The sequence below is a fragment of the Natator depressus genome, chromosome 8 (genome assembly GCF_965152275.1).
Source record: "Natator depressus isolate rNatDep1 chromosome 8, rNatDep2.hap1, whole genome shotgun sequence".
NCBI lineage: Eukaryota > Metazoa > Chordata > Testudines > Cheloniidae > Natator > Natator depressus.
Window position 1 is genome coordinate 13185869 of NC_134241.1, and position 20754 is coordinate 13206622.

At 42.7% G+C, this 20754-nt stretch overlaps 1 protein-coding gene across 1 annotated transcript in view; it reads left to right on the forward strand.

Annotated features, from left to right (window-relative positions):
• The first annotated feature begins 2225 nt into the window (after positions 1-2225).
• FSTL4 (follistatin like 4) overlaps positions 2226-20754 on the forward strand; it is a 671384-nt gene continuing 652855 nt past the window's right edge. Inside the window, exon 1 of the mRNA XM_074960459.1 lies at positions 2226-2244. The gene's annotated coding sequence lies outside the window, so the exon portion shown is untranslated. The remainder of the gene's footprint in view (positions 2245-20754) is intronic.

Genomic DNA, 20754 nt, shown 5'->3' on the forward strand with positions numbered 1-20754 from the left:
GAACCAGTAATCTCATCATAAAAGGCGATTAGATTAGTCAGGCATGACCTTCCCTTGGTGAATCCATGCTGACTGTTCCTGATCACTTTCCTCTCATGTAAGTGCTTCAGGATTGATTCTTTGAGGACCTGCTCCATGATTTTTCCAGGGACTGAGGTGAGGCTGACTGGTCTGTAGTTCCCAGGATCCTCCTTCTTCCCTTTTTTAAAGATTGGCACTACATTAGCCTTTTTCCAGTCATCCGGGACTTCCCCCGTTCGCCACGAGTTTTCAAAGATAATGGCCAAGGGCTCTGCAATCACAGCCGCCAATTCCTTCAGCACTCTCGGATGCAACTCGTCCGGCCCCATGGACTTGTGCACGTCCAGCTTTTCTAAATAGTCCCTAACCACCTCTATCTCCACAGAGGGCTGGCCATCTCTTCCCCATTCTGTGTTGCCAGCGCAGCAGTCTGGGAGCTGACCTTGTTAGTGAAAACAGAGGCAAAAAAAGCATTGAGTACATTAGCTTTTTCCACATCCTCTGTCACTAGGTTGCCTCCCTCATTCAGTAAGGGGCCCACACTTTCCTTGGCTTTCTTCTTGTTGCCAACATACCTGAAGAAACCCTTCTTGTTACTCTTGACATCTCTTGCTAGCTGCAGCTCCAGGTGCGATTTGGCCCTCCTGATATCTTTCCTACATGCCCGAGCAATATTTTTATACTCTTCCCTGGTCATATGTCCAACCTTCCACTTCTTGTAAGCTTCTTTTTTATGTTTAAGATCCGCTAGGATTTCACCATTAAGCCAAGCTGGTCGCCTGCCATATTTACTATTCTTTCGACTCATCGGGATGGTTTGTCCCTGTAACCTCAACAGGGATTCCTTGAAATACAGCCAGCTCTCCTGGACTCCTTTCCCCTTCATGTTAGTCCCCCAGGGGATCCTGGCCATCTGTTCCCTGAGGGAGTCGAAGTCTGCTTTCCTGAAGTCCAGGGTCCGTATCCTGCTGCTTACCTTTCTTCCCTGCGTCAGGATCCTGAACTCAACCAACTCATGGTCACTGCCTCCCAGATTCCCATCCACTTTTGCTTCCCCCACTAATTCTACCCGGTTTGTGAGCAGCAGGTCAAGAAAAGCGCCCTCCCAGTTGGCTCCCCTAGCACTTGCGCCAGGAAATTGTCCCCTACGCTTTCCAAAAACTTCCTGGATTGTCTGTGCACTGCTGTATTGCTCTCCCAGCAGATATCAGGAAAATTAAAGTCACCCATGAGAATCAGGGCATGCGATCTAGTAGCTTCCGTGAGTTGCCGGAAGAAAGCCTCATCCACCTCATCCCCCTGGTCCGGTGGTCTATAGCAGACTTTCTGTACTTCATTATGGTTCTTGCAACTAAGTAGCCTATAGACAACATGTATAAGGATACTTACTGATAAGATTTAACATAATTGAAAGTATCAATATTGTGATGCTGCTTCCCATATTTTTCATAGTAATATTATGATATGATTGACATAATCAGAGCTTTGGAGCGGAGCCTGGAGCTGGAGCGTGGAGCAACTCCGGAGCAGTGGAGCTGCAGGTTTTTGCCTGCAGCTGGAGCGGAGCCAGAGCACAGCTCCAAAGCCTTGGACATTATCATAATATATTTTATGCAAGGTAGGCATGTGGAAAGGTTATGATTTACTAAATATGATTATCCTATTTGTATGCATGTATAATTTCTGTATCTGAAGTTAGGAATATTGACTATGTATCTATACTGCAAATTGTGTTTACACATGGGGAATGCCCACTAGACAGAACACAATCAGTCTAGGGCTAGCTGGGAACAAGTCAATAGACCATTAGGGAGAACAATAGGTCTTAGAAGATGCTAATCTCCCACGTTCCTGGGAAGTCTTCCTGAGGATGTTATAACCAGGCTTTGAGTTATGGCTTCAGGGTCATGTGATCAAATCACCTGGTACTGGAATCCATCTTGGAATACCAGTGTTTTTCCACTGACTGCCGTGAGAACTAAGTTTAGAAACAAAGGGTTCCTGCCATATGCAAAAGCTATTTAAGGCAGGGGAGTGACCTCAACATGATTGGTTCTTCACTGTCTCGCCACCCAAGATGACTGCTGTAAACACCTAAGACTGAACTGGGGAAGAAAGGACTGAACCCGGGCTAGAGAGGGGTCTGGCGTGTGAAAGAAATACCTGAAGTTTTAAGCTGCAAGCAAGAGCAGCTTGCCTTCAAGAACCTCTGCAACATTCAGGGTGAGAATGTGCTAGTTATAACCAGTTTCTTTAGTATATTAAGCTTAGCTTGCATGTTTGTTTCATTTGCTAGGTAATCCGCTTTAATCTGTTTGCTACCCTTATAATCACTTTAAATCTACCTTTTGTTGTTAAACTTGTTTTTGTTTTGTCTGAAACCCAGTGTCTGCAATTCATAACTGGGTGGTGGTGGGGCAGAAAGATGTTGCATATCTTTCTCCACGTTGAGGGAGGGGGCAATTTTCATAAGCTTACACTGTACAGTTCTCTGTGCAGCGCAAGGTGGTATAATTTTGGATTTGCACTCCAGAGGGGTGTGTGCACTTGAGTACAGGGCAGTTCCTTAGCTGATCTCAGTGTCTGTGTGTGCAGCTGCAGCGGGGTGTGTCGCTACCTGTGTGTGTGTACTGGTAAAGTACAGTCTGAAGCCTGGGAGAAGGCTTGGCTAGCTTGCCTCAGCAGTACAGTGAGAAGGGAACTCCGGCTAGTGAGTCAGGCGGGCTCAGTGGTACCCCAGTTCCAAGTGGCACTCTGGGGGGAACCCATCACAAATATTTCCCAATAGTTAGTGTTATAGAGTGATGTAATAGATGTATTCCTTTTCCTTTGTGAGGTGGTGAGAGAGTATTAAAAACTCTTAAAAAGCAACAAAGATTTTGTTAAAAAACAACAAGAAAATCCTGCTACTCAGGACTGGATGGTTTGTGGATTAGAAAAATTTAATGCAGTTTTTGAATTCAGCCAAGGTTGGTAGTGATGGAAAGTTGTTACAATCTGATGGTTCTTTGGTCTGAGTGAAATAAGTTTGTCTCTCACACCTGGACACCCAGTCTCCCTCCTCCTCAGCACCAACTCATTGTGCCGATTCCTCTGTCTATGGGGGCTAGGAACTTCTCTCTTTCCCCCACAGGCTGGGTGAGGAGCTGGCAGGTCTTCCCCTGGATTCCTCCTATGGGCCAGGGCTGCTTCACCTCCTGCGGCGTGTGTTTCCACCTGCCCTTCCTTTCCACGCCAGGCAGAGAGGGGTGCTCCATTAACACTCTGTATGGATTGGGGAGGAGGAGTAGCATGAGCAAGCACACAACTCTGCCTTCCTGTGGTGGCCCGTCCTTTCCTGGGGCCTCTTGCAAATGCAGGCTCTGCAGTCCTTTACAATCTGCCCTGCCAACAACATTTGTGCCCTAGTTTAGGGTAGCTAAGGGACAAGACTAGCCTTGTTCCTTTGAGACGAGAGCGGCATACATTGCCACCTATGCTAATTTATACAGCTTGATTGAGTGGGTAAATGTCACCACCTCATGAACACACAAACGTTGCCTGCCTGCCTGCCTGCGTTCCATTGCTAAGCAACACGGATCTTGCATTTAGCCTTTTCTGGTTTTGCGTAACAAAATTTTTGCGTTCAAGTTCCCATCCTGTTTTCCCCTAAAATGTGACTACTTCTGTGTGCACAGTGAATGCATTATGGATGGGAGAATCACAATCTATTAATCAATTTGATCTGTGAAAATTAATATAATTATGAATGCATTGCATTTACATTGTACATTTTGAGATCTTCAGACAAAAGGTGCATGTGCGTGATCCCATGGCATCCTACACATGTTGATTAAGCCTCAAAACATCCCTGTGAGATGATTCACGCAATGAATCAGTGACAAAGCTGGGACTTTCCCAAATTCTAGCTGCAGACTGACAAATGTTTTAACGCACCAGAGATTATTAGAATATGCTTGAATTATAGGTTGTGTCAAACAGTCTGTAAGTGCTGTGTGCTCTGTAGTCCCCGGGATTGAAATAAACCATATAATATTAATGAGGAAAAACAAAGGGATTGCCATATGGATCAGCATTGGTCCATCTTGTCCAGTATCTCTGCTTTTTGCCACACTTAATCAGACAATTGCTCTAACAAGACCACTATCCTAAATCTTACCTACAACCATATTCGGAGGCATTTGGTAAACACAGACGATGTGCTTCTTTTATACCTGTTCTGATCCTACTTTGTCAAGATAAATTGAGTCTCAACTTCAAAAGGCTCTTTGTTTAATTAACTAAGCACATTTACAATTTACATATTTGGGTTGTTTTTTTATTTTATCAAGCCAGCAATTTTTCTCTGCAGTCAAGTGATGTATGGAATATCTAATATACTTGGATTAATAGCAAATGTGGTAAACAAATGTATTTGGAACCTCATGTTTATCTTGAGGTAGAATCAGTTGTTTGTGTGCTAGAAGCTGGAGAAATGGAGGGGGGCTTTTGTGAACTTCTTGATAACTGGCCTTTGAGTTAGCAAAGGAAAATCTCGCTTTTATTTTTTTATTTTTAAAACCAGATGGACTTCCTTGCAAAGAGAGCCTGACTGATGTAAACTTATACAAGTTGATTGCCAAGACTGAAAGAGAGAAGCATCTCGGTTTTCCTTTTTTCAGCTGGAGGCTCAAGGATCTTAAGACTCCTCTTCCCCAGTCCTCCTCCATGCTACTCATAATTTTTATGCAAGTTAAGTTTGGGCTGTGCTAACGAATCTCATTAACCCTCCCCCCAAAATCTTTAACCTGGCCTTTGCATAGTATAGTGATAATTATGGGTTTGTTTGATATTTTTTTTTTTTGCAAGGAAGCAAACGATTGTTTTGTGACCCGCCTAAAAATGTTAAGGTAAGCTCTGTTTAATAGGTTCACCCTATTCAGGGTTCACCCAGTGTCTCTACAAAACAATCAACTGCTGGAAAGGGAGCTCTGTTGTTGTGCCCTTGCCAATGCGTCTTGTGGTGCATGAGGGCTGTGTACGTGATCCCGTAGCATCCGAGCCTTTCAGTCACTCCAGTAGCCTGGGATAGGAGACCGGGCTAAGCTTTTGCTGCACTGAATGGGAATTCTGTAGCCTGCCTCTCTATTCTAGCCCCAGACTGGAATCTGAAGAGCTGGTATTGGAAAGGCCTCACTCACAAAGTGGGGGAGATCTTCTTCTTCTTTCTCTGCTTTTAATACTTCTGCACCAGCTTCTTGATCCTTCACCCAAATCTCTGAGCTTAGGGGAACCTGCCCACCTCAGGAACCAAAGGGAACCCATATCCCAACTGACTATCTTTCCAACTTGTGGAGAATGGTGTGGGCTACTGAAGGACAACTTGCTTACAGTTATGAGGAACAGCTGCTAGGGATAAGAGCCACCTGGAGAAGCCTCATTGAGAACTGGGGAGGAGGAAGCATGTGGGTTGAAAGTGACTGAACCAAAGAGTGGAGAGTGGTGGGATAGATTTATTGGTGAGAGGGAAGAGTATTGAACTAGTGGGAGTGGGTTGGTGGTGGGTGTTCCCTAGAAAATGTTGCTTAGATAGAGTGTAAGGTCATATACTTCTTTGGAGTTACTCATAGGTGCTGGGGATGCTGCTGTACCCCCTGGCTTGAAGTGGTTTCCATTGTATACAGAGTTTACAGTTTGGTTCAATGGCTGTCAGCACCCCCGCCCCCATAAAAATTGTTCCAGCTCCCCTGGAGCTACTTACATTGGGCCTGGTCTGCACCTAAAATGTAGGTCGACTTAGCTATGTCACTCTGAGGTGTGTAAACGTTCACATTCCCAAGAGTCATTGTAAAGGTGACCTAAAACCTGGTATAGACACTGCTAGGTGGATGGAAGAATTCTTCTGTCAACCTAAGTACCGCCTTTCGAGGGGTTAAATTCACTATAGTGACAGAAAAACCCCTTCTGTGGCAGTAGCAAGTATCTACATTGTGACACTACAGCAGCACATCTGCGGTTCCATAGTTGTGCTGCTGTAATGCCTGTAGTGTAGACAAGTCCTTTGAATCCACATGAATTGTGCCTGTGAAATAACCAGGGTGGTACCTCATTCATACTCTTCTTTTCAAAACGCAATCAGAGGTGTGTCTGTTTCTCTCTAACTAGGGGAGAGAACAAGAGGTAAGAGGTCTTTAAAACAAATCTGAATGGTTATTTCATTTACCCAAGACAGGCTGGACCATGTGTGGAATGACTACATTTCCTTGTGTAGACAAGCCCTAGAGGAGCACGTGTATTTGCATACATTTTCAGATTGAATAGAAAGTGATAGAGACCAAGCTAACAAGCTAGAAGGATTCTTCCTCTTGTTTCCAAGTTTCACTCTGATTTAATTAAAACTTGTATCTTTTTTTCAATCCTCTCTTTGCTAGCAAAAGTTATATCTTGGGTATCTGTCCATTTCTTAATGTCTCATGTCCATTTTACTGATCTTTACACTTGCTGCTTTTGATTTATTTTTAGGCATCTGTGAGTTGCCATCTGACAAGGGCCTTGTCTACTCTACTCTACTCTCTCTCTCGATGTTCAGAAACAAAAAATGCTCAGATTGTGAAGGGGCATATCTAACTGTTTAATAAGATTGCATTTTGGATTAAGTGCATGTCATTTTGGTATGAGAGATCGTTGGGGGAATGATTTATTAATTTGGTTAAAAAGAACCTGATCGTTGTCTTTGGTCAGGTTCTACAAACCAGATATCTGATGACTAAAGAAAGTTTTTTGCTGTTGAATGCAACCAGTTACATTACTTAAATTAATTACATATTACAGTACTGTTTGTATTGTATTTCTCAATTTATTTGACATGGTACATTCAAAATCCTAAATATATCTTCAACTGGATAAAGAAAGGACCATTGAGTGATAATATTCCAGTTCCTCAAATACAAGAGAATTAATGGTCAAAGAATAAGAATTACATGGAAGATAGGGGATATATAATATTTCTACCAGCACTGACCAAGATCAGAGGTTACTGAATACAGATATAAGGACGCTCAATACTTATCGGTGTTAATGCTTTCAATTCAGTTTGACCTCAGAGCCTGTAATGTTGACTCTTCTAAATCAATAATGCTTCCCTTCTAGGAAGATCTGACCTTGAACACTGTTACATGTTATTTAGCACATCCCATATCCAGGGTAAGCAGGTGAGTCTATGCATCATTGGTTTATATTTTCAGTAAGCTGCCTTAGTAATTAAAAACAAACAAAACAAGAGATTGAGATCAAATTTTCCTGCGTCAGAGGGACGGGTGGAGAAAAGACCAGCCAACTCCAGCCTCTCTGTGACCTGTGGAAGAGCTAGAGGGTGAAGATTGAAATCCATTGACATTCACATTCAGGAGTTCCAAATATAACCTTAATGATCTAACCCTCAGTTATGAATAAAATTGTGACCACAATGTTGACCATGCAGACATTTAAATGCATGATTTCACCTGCAAATGGAGGACTTAAACATAGTTTAATTGATGTAGTATGAAATTTACATGTGGACATAAATAGGGAATTAAATAATTTTTGTTTATTTCTGTCTCTGTTACAAGGAGAAAAAGTGCCTATCCACAATTTTTGAGAAGAATTAAAAATACAGTCCTTTAAAGCCGTCTACAAATCCAGCAGTCTGTCCTCGCCAGAAATAAGCCATAAATTTAATAAATAAAATTGTACCCAGACTTGTCACATGGATAAGAAATTCTCACTGAGCTTCCCCTTGCCCCCAAACCTATGAAAATAAGTGGGCTTTGCAGTGTGCCTGAAAGGTCAAGAAATCTGGGTTGTTTTGATCAAGGTGAAGGCCCCACATGGAGGATGCTCTCTATTCAGGTTTCAGAGTAGCAGCCATGTTAGTGTGTATCTGCAAAAAGATACAGGAGTATTTGTGGCACTTTAGAGACTAACAAATTGATTTGAGCATAAGCTTTCGCATTTGCTCCAACCCCTCAGACAGAGACAAACACCTACAAGATCTCTATCAAGCGTTCTTACAACTACAATACCCACCTGCTGAAATGAAGAAACAGATTGACAGAGCCAGAAGAGAACCCAGAAGTTACCTACTACAGGACAGGCCCAACAAAGAAAATAACAGAACGCCACTATCCGTCACCTCCAGCCCCCAACTGAAACCTCTCCAACGCATCAAGTATCTACAACCTATCCTGAAGGACGACCCATCACTCTCACAGATCTTGGGACACAGGCCAGTCCTTGCTTACAGACAACCCCCCAACCTGAAGCAAATACTCACCAGCAACCGCACACCACACAACAGAACCACTAACCCAGGAACCTATCCTTGCAACAAAACCCGTTACCAACTGTGTCCACATACCTATTCAGGGGACACCATCATGGGGCCTAATCATATCAGCCACACTATCAGAGGCTCATTCACCTGCACATCTACCAATGTGATATATGCCATCATGTGCCAGCAATGCCCCTCTGCCATGTACATTGGCCAAACCAGACAGTCTCTACGTAAAAGAATAAATGGACACAAATCAGACGTCAAGAATGATAACATTCAAAAACCAGTCGGAGAACCCTTCAATCTCTTTGGTCACTTGATTACAGACCTAAAAGTGGCAATTCTTCAACAAAAAAACCTTCAAAAACAGAGTCCGAAAGACTGCTGATTTGGAATTAATTTGCAAATTGGATACAATTAACTTTAGGCTTGAATAAAGACTAGGAGTGTATGGGTCATTACACAAAATAAAACTACTTCCCCATGTTTATCCCCCCCGCTGTTCCTCGGATGTTCTTGTCAACTGCTGGAAATGGCCCACCTTGATTATCACTACAAAAGGTTCCCCTTTCCTTCTCCCCCCCGCTCTCCTGCTGGTAATAGCTCACCTTACCTGATCACTCTCGTTAGTGTGTATGATAACACCCATTGTTTCATGTTCTCTGTGTATATGAATCTCCCCACTGTATTTTCCACTGAATGTATCCGATGAAGTGAGCTGTAGCTCATGGAAGCTTATGCTTAAATCAATTCGTTAGTCTCTGAGGTGCCACAAGTACTCCTTTTCTTTTTGCTCTCTATTCAGTAGTCAGCAAGTACGGATCATGGAGATTAGTGTTGTGTGTGTCTGGCATATGTCATTTAACAAATAAACTACCAGGTTCTGTACCAGCTTCAAGGAGAAGCCCCATGCAGAATGCTTTGAGATAGTCTGATCTCAAGGGACAAAAGCATGGATTATAATAGCTTCATCCACATCCAGAAAAAATGCCCAACCTTCTGTCTACACGTAGATAGAAAAATAATATCCTTGTTATAGCTGCTATCTGATCATCTAGCAGCATCTGGAGATCCAACCAGTCTCCCATATTGCCACATATATCGCAAATGGCAGATACTCGTCTTGACTTCCTCAACCTATCAGTATCATTTTAGACTTATCCAGATCCCATTCTCAACTAATTTTTTCTTCATCTATGCTCAGTCTGTGTTATATACTGGGTAGAGAATTCAGTAGCATTGGTGGTTAGTAGAAATGAAGACAAGCTGCTGGGTTCATTAGCATACTGTCTCGCCTCCCTATCCATCCTACCAATCCATGCATCAAACGAGATAGTTGAGGTACCAAGTATGAGTAAACAAGGTGTGTGTCTGTGTAGCTGTTTGGCTCTTTGAGAAAGAGACAGAGAGAGGAATTTGCTTTACCTCCTACGGAAATCCAACTGCCTCTGTGGTGGAATGTAGCAGTAATTCAGCACTGCATGGTAAAACTACCCAACGGGTTAAGATCTGAAAATGAGAATGGGATCATAGATATTTAAAAGCAATGGCTGCCCTGTTCCATCATACAACTTTGTTTACTGGTAATTGACCTTCTCCTTAAAGTTCCCAAGGGTGGGTGTATGAATTCTAGAAAGGGCTAAACTTGCCTTATTTCAATCTTGTTTAGTTTGGTCATTGAAATAACTACCTCTGAGGTTTTACAATGCATAATGTGATAGCGTGCATTTACTGTCTGATAGGAGTATAAAAATACTCCTGGGTGCGCACACTGCTTTCATCCCCACTGACGTACTGTTTGGTGATGCATGGTCATTCCTAAAGTACTGTACTGTCATACTCCAAAGGGGGGTGTGAGAGTTCTAACCAATCAGTATTCAGAGGTGGCATCGTTGGTTTGAAGTTGATACTTCTTGGTGTGGCTACTTCCATAAGGAGTATGTCACCTTTGCCTTTTCAAATTAATAGTTACAGCAGCAATATCTTCGAGGTGATAGGAATTTCCCTGCTCATAATTGCCTGTATATCTGAGATATAAATACTTAAAAAGATCCTCAGACACTTTAAAGTAGATGCACATCAATGTCTCATGGCAGCCTTTTAAATATGTATGTATGGGTGACTGATTGTGTCAGTTCCCTCCTTTCTAAGCAACATCGTAGTCAAGATTTTGGTGAGAGCATAAAATATGTGACACTTTTATCAGTATTTATGTAATTACATAGATCAGCAAAGACCCACAGGGCTCAGAAAAGAATTTCCCATTTCCCCCTAGTCTCCTGGACATCATTTCACAATTGGCTAGATGCTTTATGGGTTTTTTCACCTTCCTCTGAAGCATCAGGTGTAGACCGTTGCCATAGGCTACTGGACTTCCCAGACCAATAGTGTGATCTATTATGACAAATTTTCCCATCGCTGAACCTTGTAAGTTATTTGCACATAAAAGGGGTTTCTTCATGCCTATAATTAAATTACATAGATAAATCAGTGCTCAGCTAGCTTCATCCCTTTGCCGTACATTCCTGCCTAAAACAGACACTGCAATTTCCTTTCTGAAGCTCCAGAGTCTTAAAAAAAGAAAAAAATCACAGAACAAAACCCAAACTTATGCTGTATGTATGGTTTTTTTAAAAAAGGACGAGAGCTTAGGTTATAACCTTCTGTAGCTGACTTTGCACCCCAAAGTAATTCTGGCTTATATTTAATAGCCAAAAGTAAGACAGATTGCTCCTTTAAGGCTGGATTTATTGTTACCCTCATACATACATTTCACCTAAATGTGACCTCACCTGAGAATGTAAATAGTTCCTGAGCTTTGTTTTAAGTGTATTGTAGCAGAAGTACAATCACTTGGTGACAGTTCAGTGCAGAGGAAAGGAGTGCTGAGGCAGGGGCTGAATACACTGTTATTTCCGCTTGGCTTTGACAGTAATCAGGCCAGGCAGATATCTCTGACAGCTGCAGTTAATGGGCTGCCATACTGTGAGGGGGCCAGACCTGTAAATTCTTTATGCTCCACAGCAAGTGTGAGGACCTTAGTGTAGAGGAAAAAAATAAAACCCTTTGGCATTTAACTTTATTATTAAATTCCAGCTTTACTACTAAATCAACAAATTGTCCTAGTTTAAACTCCAAAGTCTACGTTTTCCACACAGGGCTGTTTTATTTTTCATTTGTTTGAAATAGCCATTGAAATTATTGATAAGAGCTTAAAACTGAGCTAATTCAGTTCAATTTATCCAATACACAAAACTATTTATAATTAACAGAGAAGCAAAGGTCACTTCAGTGCATAATAGCTGCCAAGTCAAATGAATAACAATTAGGCAATTTTTTATGCTAAGCTAAAAATTATTCAAGGACTACCTTCCGAATAGCCTTGAAATGATTAGAGAGAGATTCAGGTGATAGGCTCTGGGTCAGTAAATAAATCCTGAGCTCTCAAAACTATATACCTATTTAGCTGGTTAGACAGGCCATGTTGGTCCTGAAAACAAGTGATCTTTTAAGATCAACCTGACTGTTAAATCATAGTGACAGCCGAAGCTATTTTAGATGCTTGGCCATACATAATTGAAAAGGGCAAAGGGTGAGTTTTTACATGAAAGGATAGGGTTTGAGTCGCAACTTGCTTCATCTGCGGAGTCTCAAAGAATGATGTGCCCGTTGTGCAATCCCAAAAGCCATCAGTAGTGTTTAGTTATCTCCGAGAGTAGCCTTATCCATTATGTAACTTCCTTTTTAAGGGAGTAGGAATTTGGTCCTAGCAACTCTCTGTAAACTCTCTTGCATGCATACTGTATGAGGGAGCTAGACATAAAGAAATGGCCTTGTTCATTTATTGTCTGGGTAAGGTGTTTCTGTTTGTACAGGTTATTTTTTCAGCAGAGAGCAATGAACAGTAAAGGAAAACATTAGGCTAAGTTAGAATACCAAGTTACTGCACCAAAACAAACAGATATAAAAAGTAGCAACAATTGCATAATAGAGCAATAAAAAAGAAGCTTCCTTTACCTTTACTTGCAAGACATAATATCTGTTCACAACGCAATATAATTAGATTGCCACATCACCCCTTGTAAAACTAGAAGGAACAGAAATTTAGGAAGCATTAAAACTCCTTTCATTTTTTAATGCCATTAAGCGCTATTGGACGTAGAGTACTTGCTCCAGCAAAAAGCTCTAGTGAGCTGTTTTTAACAATTTTATAGGGTTTTTTTTTTATCAGAGCAAGTTTTTCAGTACAATGACTTTGTCCTCTCTCCCTCTTCTTGTTTGTCACGTGTATCAATTTTATGAATAACATTCTCTGTAAAAATAAGTCTAGGCTGGTATGAAGGATGGTATCCTGCTTACCTGTCCTCTTTATCTTCTCTTTTAATAAGTCTTTTGCTGAATTTCTGGGGAAGATTTTTTGTGTCCATTCCAGGTCCCATAGATAATAGGAATTAAATGACATTTTGCAAGGAAGTGGCTTCCCACCATCACTTTTGATGGACAAGATTTATGATTGAAACCTAGGGGAGGAAAGCAGGAAAAGCTCTGGTCAGAAGTCAAACTGAATGAAAACATTCGAACCACTGGCAAAAATTCTCACTGTGCAGGTAAATGAAATATTTTTGCTTGCCTCTAAAATTTTTTGGCTCGAAACAAACACCAGAGGATGGGTTGGAATCGGAAAACGATTATCCAATAAGGGAGTTTCGTTTTCTGCTGTCAAAATGGTGGAATTTGCCTTAGAAAAAGGCATTTTTTAAAAAAAAAAACCTTTATATTGCCTGGGGATGCTTGGAATTTGCCATTTTCAATGGGAAACAATGTTGCTTATCCATGGAATTGCCAGATTTTTGTCTTGGGTCAAATATATGAAAACTTAGACATGTTAGTGTTAACATATACATGAGAATCAGATGGACATGGGTAGCTTTGCATAACTCTACCCAGGTATTAAAAATGGAGCAGTAGAGCAGCTGAAGGAAGGTTTTCAAACTGAACACCGGGAAGAAAAATGTTCCTATTTGATGCAATAAAACCTCAAACAGTTTAAGACACTTTTTTATGGCTCTGAGCCGGAGGGCTGGGGCCTTGATGATGAACACGTCCGCCTGAACAGACCCCTTCTTGAGTGGAGGCGCAGGCAGAATGTGAGTGTATGCTCAGGGGAGCACACTTAGTCACTGGGGGAAGGGAGGTGTGTCTTTCTTTGTCCCAATATGTTCCCTTTGTGGCTTGGAGTCCTACAGTCAGCATTGATTGGCTTCCATGCTAGCACAGCTGGATCACTAGTAACCAAATTGTGGTTCTATTGGAGGAGAAAAGGTCTCCCAGGACTCTTTCCCTAGTCTCATGACGGTTTAGCCCTGAGAGTTCAAATTTGGGTTAGTTCTGAATCTTCTCTATCTTTTGAGTATGCAGAATCAGGCTGAAATGTTATGATCATAGGCTTTTTAATGACATTTTCAGACCTTTCACTTCTGATTTTAGTCTCAAAACCTTTTTTTGCCATGTTTTGGCACATTCATTTCTGTGTAAGTGTAGCAATGACGAACTAAACAAAGAAATTGGAAATGATCCTTTCAAACGCTTTTAAAGTTCAGTTTAGATTTAAATCTAAAAATGGATGAAAGTTCGAGTTGCGGGAGTTTCTTAACTAGTTCTCCTAACCTAGTGAAAAACCGATGAGGGCTGGTGAACTTGCGGAATGAATTATAGAGGCTACAGAAGGTGAGGATGTGAAAACGATGGAAGGAGGGTAGACTGCATTCTCATGTGCTTCCTGAAGCAAGATGCTACCAGCTGGGCCATGTTAACATGTTCTGCATTTTAAATATGAATAAAAATTACAAATTGCTGACTAGATGATGCCACATACATGTACAACAGCAGGACCTGTATTATTACTCTTTTTTTATTTTATGTATATACTCCCCCACCCTCCTACACATGGGTGTTTATATGTATTGTCCTATTTTTAAGATGTGGACAGAGATTCAGATTTTCTGTTAAATTTGCAGTCCCCTGATGAAAATGGGAAGGGGGCTCTTCTTGGCCTTAGCTGTTGAATTCTATTTTACGTTCCTTTTGCCTAATATTGACGACTATTTCTGTGTGTGGTGTAGTAGACATCAGTATAAGTTAAATGCATATAATACCTTTGTATCAGTTCTATTGGTGGTTTAACCCTTGATTCCAGCTGAGATGATGCTTGCCTCTTCAATCCTTAAAACTTCTTAGCTTACAAAAATCATCATGACTGTAAGTAATTCTGCAGGATGAGGATAACTACAGCAACCCTTACAATGTGGGGCAGCATATCAGAGGTATGCATGAGTCTCTTTTCTTGGCTTGTGAATCAGAGGGAGGAATAGCACTATATCCAGATTTATGATCACATGCTTAGGTGGTGTAAATTGGCATCTCGCAGTTGACTTGCTGACTCATAACAGCTGAAGATCTGGCCCATGGCATGCTGTTGCTGGAAACATTCCATCAGTTGTCTATAGCAGGATGAAAACTGTTTGCAAACACAAGGCAATTTTTAGCTCATCTTAAAGACACTACATTTAAATAAATATATGTATTATTTATATAGTGCCATAGGTGTGCCTGAAGCTTTACAGGCAAATAGACAGGGGGAGATTGTAACCTAAATTATACCCTCAGTAAAATGAAACCTTCGCTAAAGGCCACCTCCAACAGGTGACACCTTGTCTTCAGCAACTAGTCTAAAGTGCCCCCAAAGGTTCCAGTGCAGTTTTGTTTGACATTTAGTTAAAGATTCAATTCTACTAGCTCACTGAGTTTTGCTGGTCTCTTAGGCGGTTGCTGAAGACATTTCAGCTACAAACCGAATGGCAGTGGATAGAGCTGAAAATGGATATCCTCAGCTCAGGAGCCAAATTCATCCCTAGTGCAATTCACTCCACTCCACTGAAGTTACTCCAGGGATGAATTTGGCCTCTCCTGTAAAACGCTTGTATATGAAGATCCCAGGCTTGTCCCTGTGCTAACCCTCTCATAGAGCCAAGAATTTGCTGTTAACTACAAAGGGATACATAATTGAACCTTTGTCAATGTTCTGCGTAAGGAGTGGTGCATAGCTGGGCCACCCTAAGAGGAGTCCTAGGAAGATATTGTTTCTTCTCCATTCCCACTTTTGCTGCCATGGAGAAATAACATATTCCATCCTTTAAAAGGTGGAGGTTACACTCACCCCTTGTACCAGCTCAGCTCTGCTGGCTGGCGTGTCTTTTCCATCTCCCATCTGCCCACCTGCTATGGGGGAATATCAGGCACACATTCCCTGCTCTCTTCTGCATGGACATGGGGAGCTCTAATGCAGCCATACACAGGGAATGGGGTAGGATTTTACTCACCCTTATCCTCTGTGGGCATTTGAATTAGGCAAGGCCACAATCAGACCCAAAGTAATTCAGTGACTGGTATGTTCTCCAAATGACAGTAAGATGCTTATATGGGAACATGATTTGTAGGGTATTTAGGAGTTTTTAAGGTTACCCCATCAGCATGTTACATGAAAAACTGTATAATAACCACATAATTGACTGGGAATGGGTGCGAGTATTGTATCTCTTTGGAACTTAGTGTAAAAGGGAATATTGGAGAAAAGCAAATGAAATAAAAAGTAAAAATGTTTCTTAATTATGCAATAGTCACAAACCATCCCTTTGTCAAGCGACTGGAACAATACACTTCCCTTCAACTCTCTTTAGTCTCTTCCTGCAAGGTAGAAAGCAGAGGGTAGAGCATAAATGACAAAATTATGAACATTTTCTAGATTTGTTTGAAAGGACTGGATGAGCAGAATGCTGCTTGCGCACAATAGTTCATGAAAAGAACGACGTGCCTAGCGCAATTCTGGGCACTGTGATTAATGATAACAATTAAGCTGTATGAGAAACCGTGTAAGGCAAATAGTTGTAAAATACCATAACAGAGTGAACATTAAACTGTCAATAACTGCAGATTTTGAATACACTCTTTCTATAGGTAATGACTTAAAATTATGCACAGTATAATGTCCAGTCATGGTTGGACAATCAGTTTCCAGCAATACCCAAAGACTGCCTTTTTTGTTTATCTGTCCAGGGGACTAGCCGTTTCTTCCCCGTTCATATATCACTGCTGTTATCCACATCTTTGTCAACTCAAGGCTAGACTATTGCAATGTGTTTGATATGGAGCCAGTGATGAGCTGCCAAAATTTTAACAACGGGTTCCCTCCTCACCCCACTAGGGGGTCATTGCCCACCCCGTCCCCTGGGACTCATGCCCTATCCAAGCCCCCCGCGTTCCTTGATGCCCCCCCCCCCGGACTCCTGCCCCATCCACCCTGTTTCCCTGCCCCATGACTGCCAAAACTGGGCAGGAGGGTCTCGTGGGCCACCGTAGTGGGTGCCCGCCCCGCCCCTAAGAGCCAGAGGCACCTGCCGGGGGGCGAGGTGGGGAGTCCTGGAGGTGCTTACCTGGGTCAGCTCCCAGAAGCATCTGGCAGGTCCCTCTGGCTCCTAGGGGCAGTGGAGCATAGCTGGGGGGGGGGAACAGGGAGAGCTGGTGCTCCCCCACTGATCACATCAAAAGTGGTGCCTTAGGCGCCGACTCCCTGGGAGCTCTGGGGCTGGAGCACCCACTGGGAAAATTTGGTGGGTGCAGAGCACCCACCGGCAGCTCCCCACCCCGCGCCCGGCCCCAGATCACCTCACCTCCGCTCCGCCTTCTCCGCTGAACGCGCTGCCCCGCTCTGCTTCTCCGCGCTCCCCCACCCCCAGCTTCCCGCGAATCAGCTGTTCGGCGGGAAGCCTGGGAGGGCTGAGTAGCAGGCCGCGGCTTCCTGCTCAGGCCGAGGGTGGCGGAGGTGAGCTGGGGTGGGGAGCGGTTCCCCTGTGCACTCTCCCCCCCCAGGTTACCTGCTGTGGCGTGGGCGGCCCTCCTCGCACCCCGGTTCACCTCCGCCTCCCTGGGCCTGAGCAGGAAGCGGCGGCCTGCTTCTCAGCCTGCCCCAGCTTCCCGCGTGAACAGCTGATTCGCGGGAAGCCTGGGCAGGGGGTGGGCGGTGAAGCAGAACCCCCAGAAAACCTGGATTTGTGCTGGAAATGGCCCACCTTGATTATCATACACGTTGTAAGGAGAGTGATCATTTTACATAAGCTATTACCAGCAGGAGAGTGGGGTGGGGGGAGAGAAAACCTTTTGTAGTGATAATCACCCATTTTTTCATGGTTTGTGTGTATAAAAAGATCTACTATACTTTCCACAGTATGCATCCGATGAAGTGAGCTGTAGCTCACGAAAGCTTATGCTCAAATAAATTTGTTAGTCTCGAAGGTGCCACAAGTACTCCTTTACTTTTTGCGAATACAGACTAACACGGCTGTTACTCTGAAACCTGATAGTATGCTAGCAAGGACTTCTGATAAAGCTATCTGTTCGGGTGTAGTATTGTGTGACTTGAGAATAGCTAACGTTGTACCTATATTTCGGAAAGGGAAAAAAAAAGATCTGGGCAATTACAGGCTCGTTAGTCTGACCTCAGTACTATTTAAAGCTTTAGAACAAACTGTGAAGGCAAGAACAATTAAATTCATGAAGGTAAAAGGAAAAGGAGATTAATGCAACATGAGTTACCAAAGGTAGATTGTGCCAGACTGATCTGATTTACCATCTCAAAGAAGAAAATGCATTTTTTAGGTAAGGGAAATACAGTAGATCTAATATACTTGGGCTTCAGTAAAGCATTTGACACAATACCCCATGGGAAGCTATTAGTTAAATTAGAGAAGATGGGGGTTAGTGAAAGAATTGTACGGTGGGTAAGGAACTAGCTGAAGAGAAGGAACTGGTTGTGCTGAAATGCAATCTATCGGACTGGAAGGAGTTTGCTAGTGTAGCTTCTCAAGGATCAGTATTGGGATCAATCTTATTTGATATTTTTATTAACGCTCTTGGTGCAAAGAGTTAGGAATGTGCTAATGACATTTACTGTTAGAAAGTTGGAAGGCATCATCAATACAGAGGATTGGAGTGTTATACAGGAAGATCTGGATGACCTTGATGACTGGAGTAAGAGAAATGGGATGGAATTCAATAGCACTTAGGGTATAATAGTAAAAATTTCTGCTATAAGCTGGGGGCTCATCAGTTGGAAGCAACAGGGGCGGAGAGAGACATGGGTTTGTTGGTCAATCACAGGATGACTGAGTCACCAATGTGATGTGGCTGCAAAAAAAAGCAAGTGCAAACCTAGGAAGTATCAGGCAAGGCATTTCCAGTAAAGACAGAGAAGTATTAATGCCTGTCAGGGTTCCTTCCCCACTCTGAACTCTAGGGTACAGATGTGGGGACCCGCATGAAAGACCCCCTAAGCTTATTCTTACCAGCTTAGGTTAAAAACTTCCCCAAGGTACAAACTTTTCCTTGTCCTTGAATAGTATGCTGCCACCACCAAGCATTTTAAACAAAGAACAGGGAAAGAGACCACTTGGAGAAGTCTTCCTCCCCCAAAATATCCCCCCAAGCCCTACACACCCCCTTTCCTGGGGAGGCTTGAGAATAATATCCTAACCAATTGGTTAGAAAATCATCAAAGACCCAAACCCCTGGATCTTGGAACAATGGAAAAATCAGTCAGGTTCTTAAAAGAAGGATTTTATTAAAAAATAAAGAAAGAAAGGTAAAAATCATCTCTGTAAAATCAGGATGGAAAATACTTTACAGGGTATTCAGATTCAAAACACAGAGGATCCCCCTCTGGGCAAAACCTTAAAGTTACAGAAAACAGGAATAAACGTCCCTCTTAACACAGGGAAAATTCACATAAAACAAAAGATAAACTATTCCGCCTTGCCTGGCTTACCTATACTGGTTGCAATATTGGAGGCTTGGATTAGGATGGGTTGGAGAAGATGGATTTCTGTCTGGCCTGTCTCAGTCCCAAGAGAGAACAACCCCGTAAACAAAGAGCACAAAACAAAAGCCTACCCCGCCCCCCAAGGTTTAAAAGTATCTTGTCCCCTTATTGGTCCTTTGGGTCAGGTGCCAGCCAGGTTAGCTGAGCTTCTTAACCCTTTACAGGTAACAGGATGGTGCTTCTGGCTAGGAGGGATTTTATAGCACTGTATACAGAAAGGTGGTTACCCTACCCTTTATATTTGAGATGCCCCCCAAATCACAGATAGGGTGAAACACTGGCTGTGATTTCTTCCTGGAGCTCTAGGAGAAAACAGAGTTAATAAGACACATGGATCTCTAAATATATGATGGCTCTCTATAAATATATCAGAGGGGTAAACACCAGGGAGAATAAAGAGCTGTTTAGCCTAAAGGACAATGTTGGCACCCATAAATGTAGCAGCCAGGGATTTTCTTTGCCTCTCAGTTCCAGGCTTACCTTTGCTGCAAGACACTGAGGTTCTGCCACCGTCTGTTCCCACCATGCAAGCTCTGGTGCCTGGATCATCCTCAGCAGCAGCACACCTGGCACGCTTCGGGGTTCTACAGTTTTCAGTACTGATGGCAGCCAAAAGCTCTGCTGGTCAGCAGGGCGGATGAATGGTACTATCAATAGTAAAGCTGCTAGTGCTTCCTCTAATACTGTTTATTCCAGGTTGTGATGTCCTGCAACACCACCCAGCCACTTTGGCCTTCAGATTAAACTTCTCATTCTTGGGGGTGGGATCTTACACATCAAGATCCCCTTCCAGACACACTCAGGTTTCATCCTCACACAGATTGAGGTCACAACAATGGCATTCTGACAGGATGACGGGTACTCCTCCCTTGCAAGTTCCCATGCAGTTTATTCTGGATTACCTGCTCCACCTAAAGGGAAAAGGACTCTATTTCCGAAGAGTTCACATGGTGACTATTTCTGAATTCCATCCTCTTGCAGAAGAAGAGAGATCTGTCTTTTCCAACCCTTGAGTGTTAGATTTTTTTGAAAGGATTGAACAGGCTCTTCCCATTGATGAGATCCCATGCCATCATGGGATCTAAATTTTACTTTGTCTTAGCTTTAATGGCACCCTCTTTTGAGCCTATAGACTCCATTTCTTATCTCTCAGTGAAGGTAGCATTCCTGTTGGCCATTACTTTGTCCAGTAGAGTAGTAGAACTGCAGGCTTTAGTTCCTGACCACAAATATGGTGTTCTCTAAAGATAATATCTCTTTGAGAAATTTAGCATGTGGATGCAAAGTGGCGACAGATTTTTCACCTCCATCATTTTATATGCTTGCCAATCTTTTTTTTCCAAAGCCTAATTTTTCATAAAGATGAGGAAAGAGTCCATACTGTGGACATCCACAGGGTATGAGCTTTTTACATGGACTGGACTAAATGTTTCAGTTGTGTCTCCTCAATTGTTCGTCTCCCTCACTGACAGGGTGAAGGGGCAACTTGTCTTTCCTCAGAGGATTT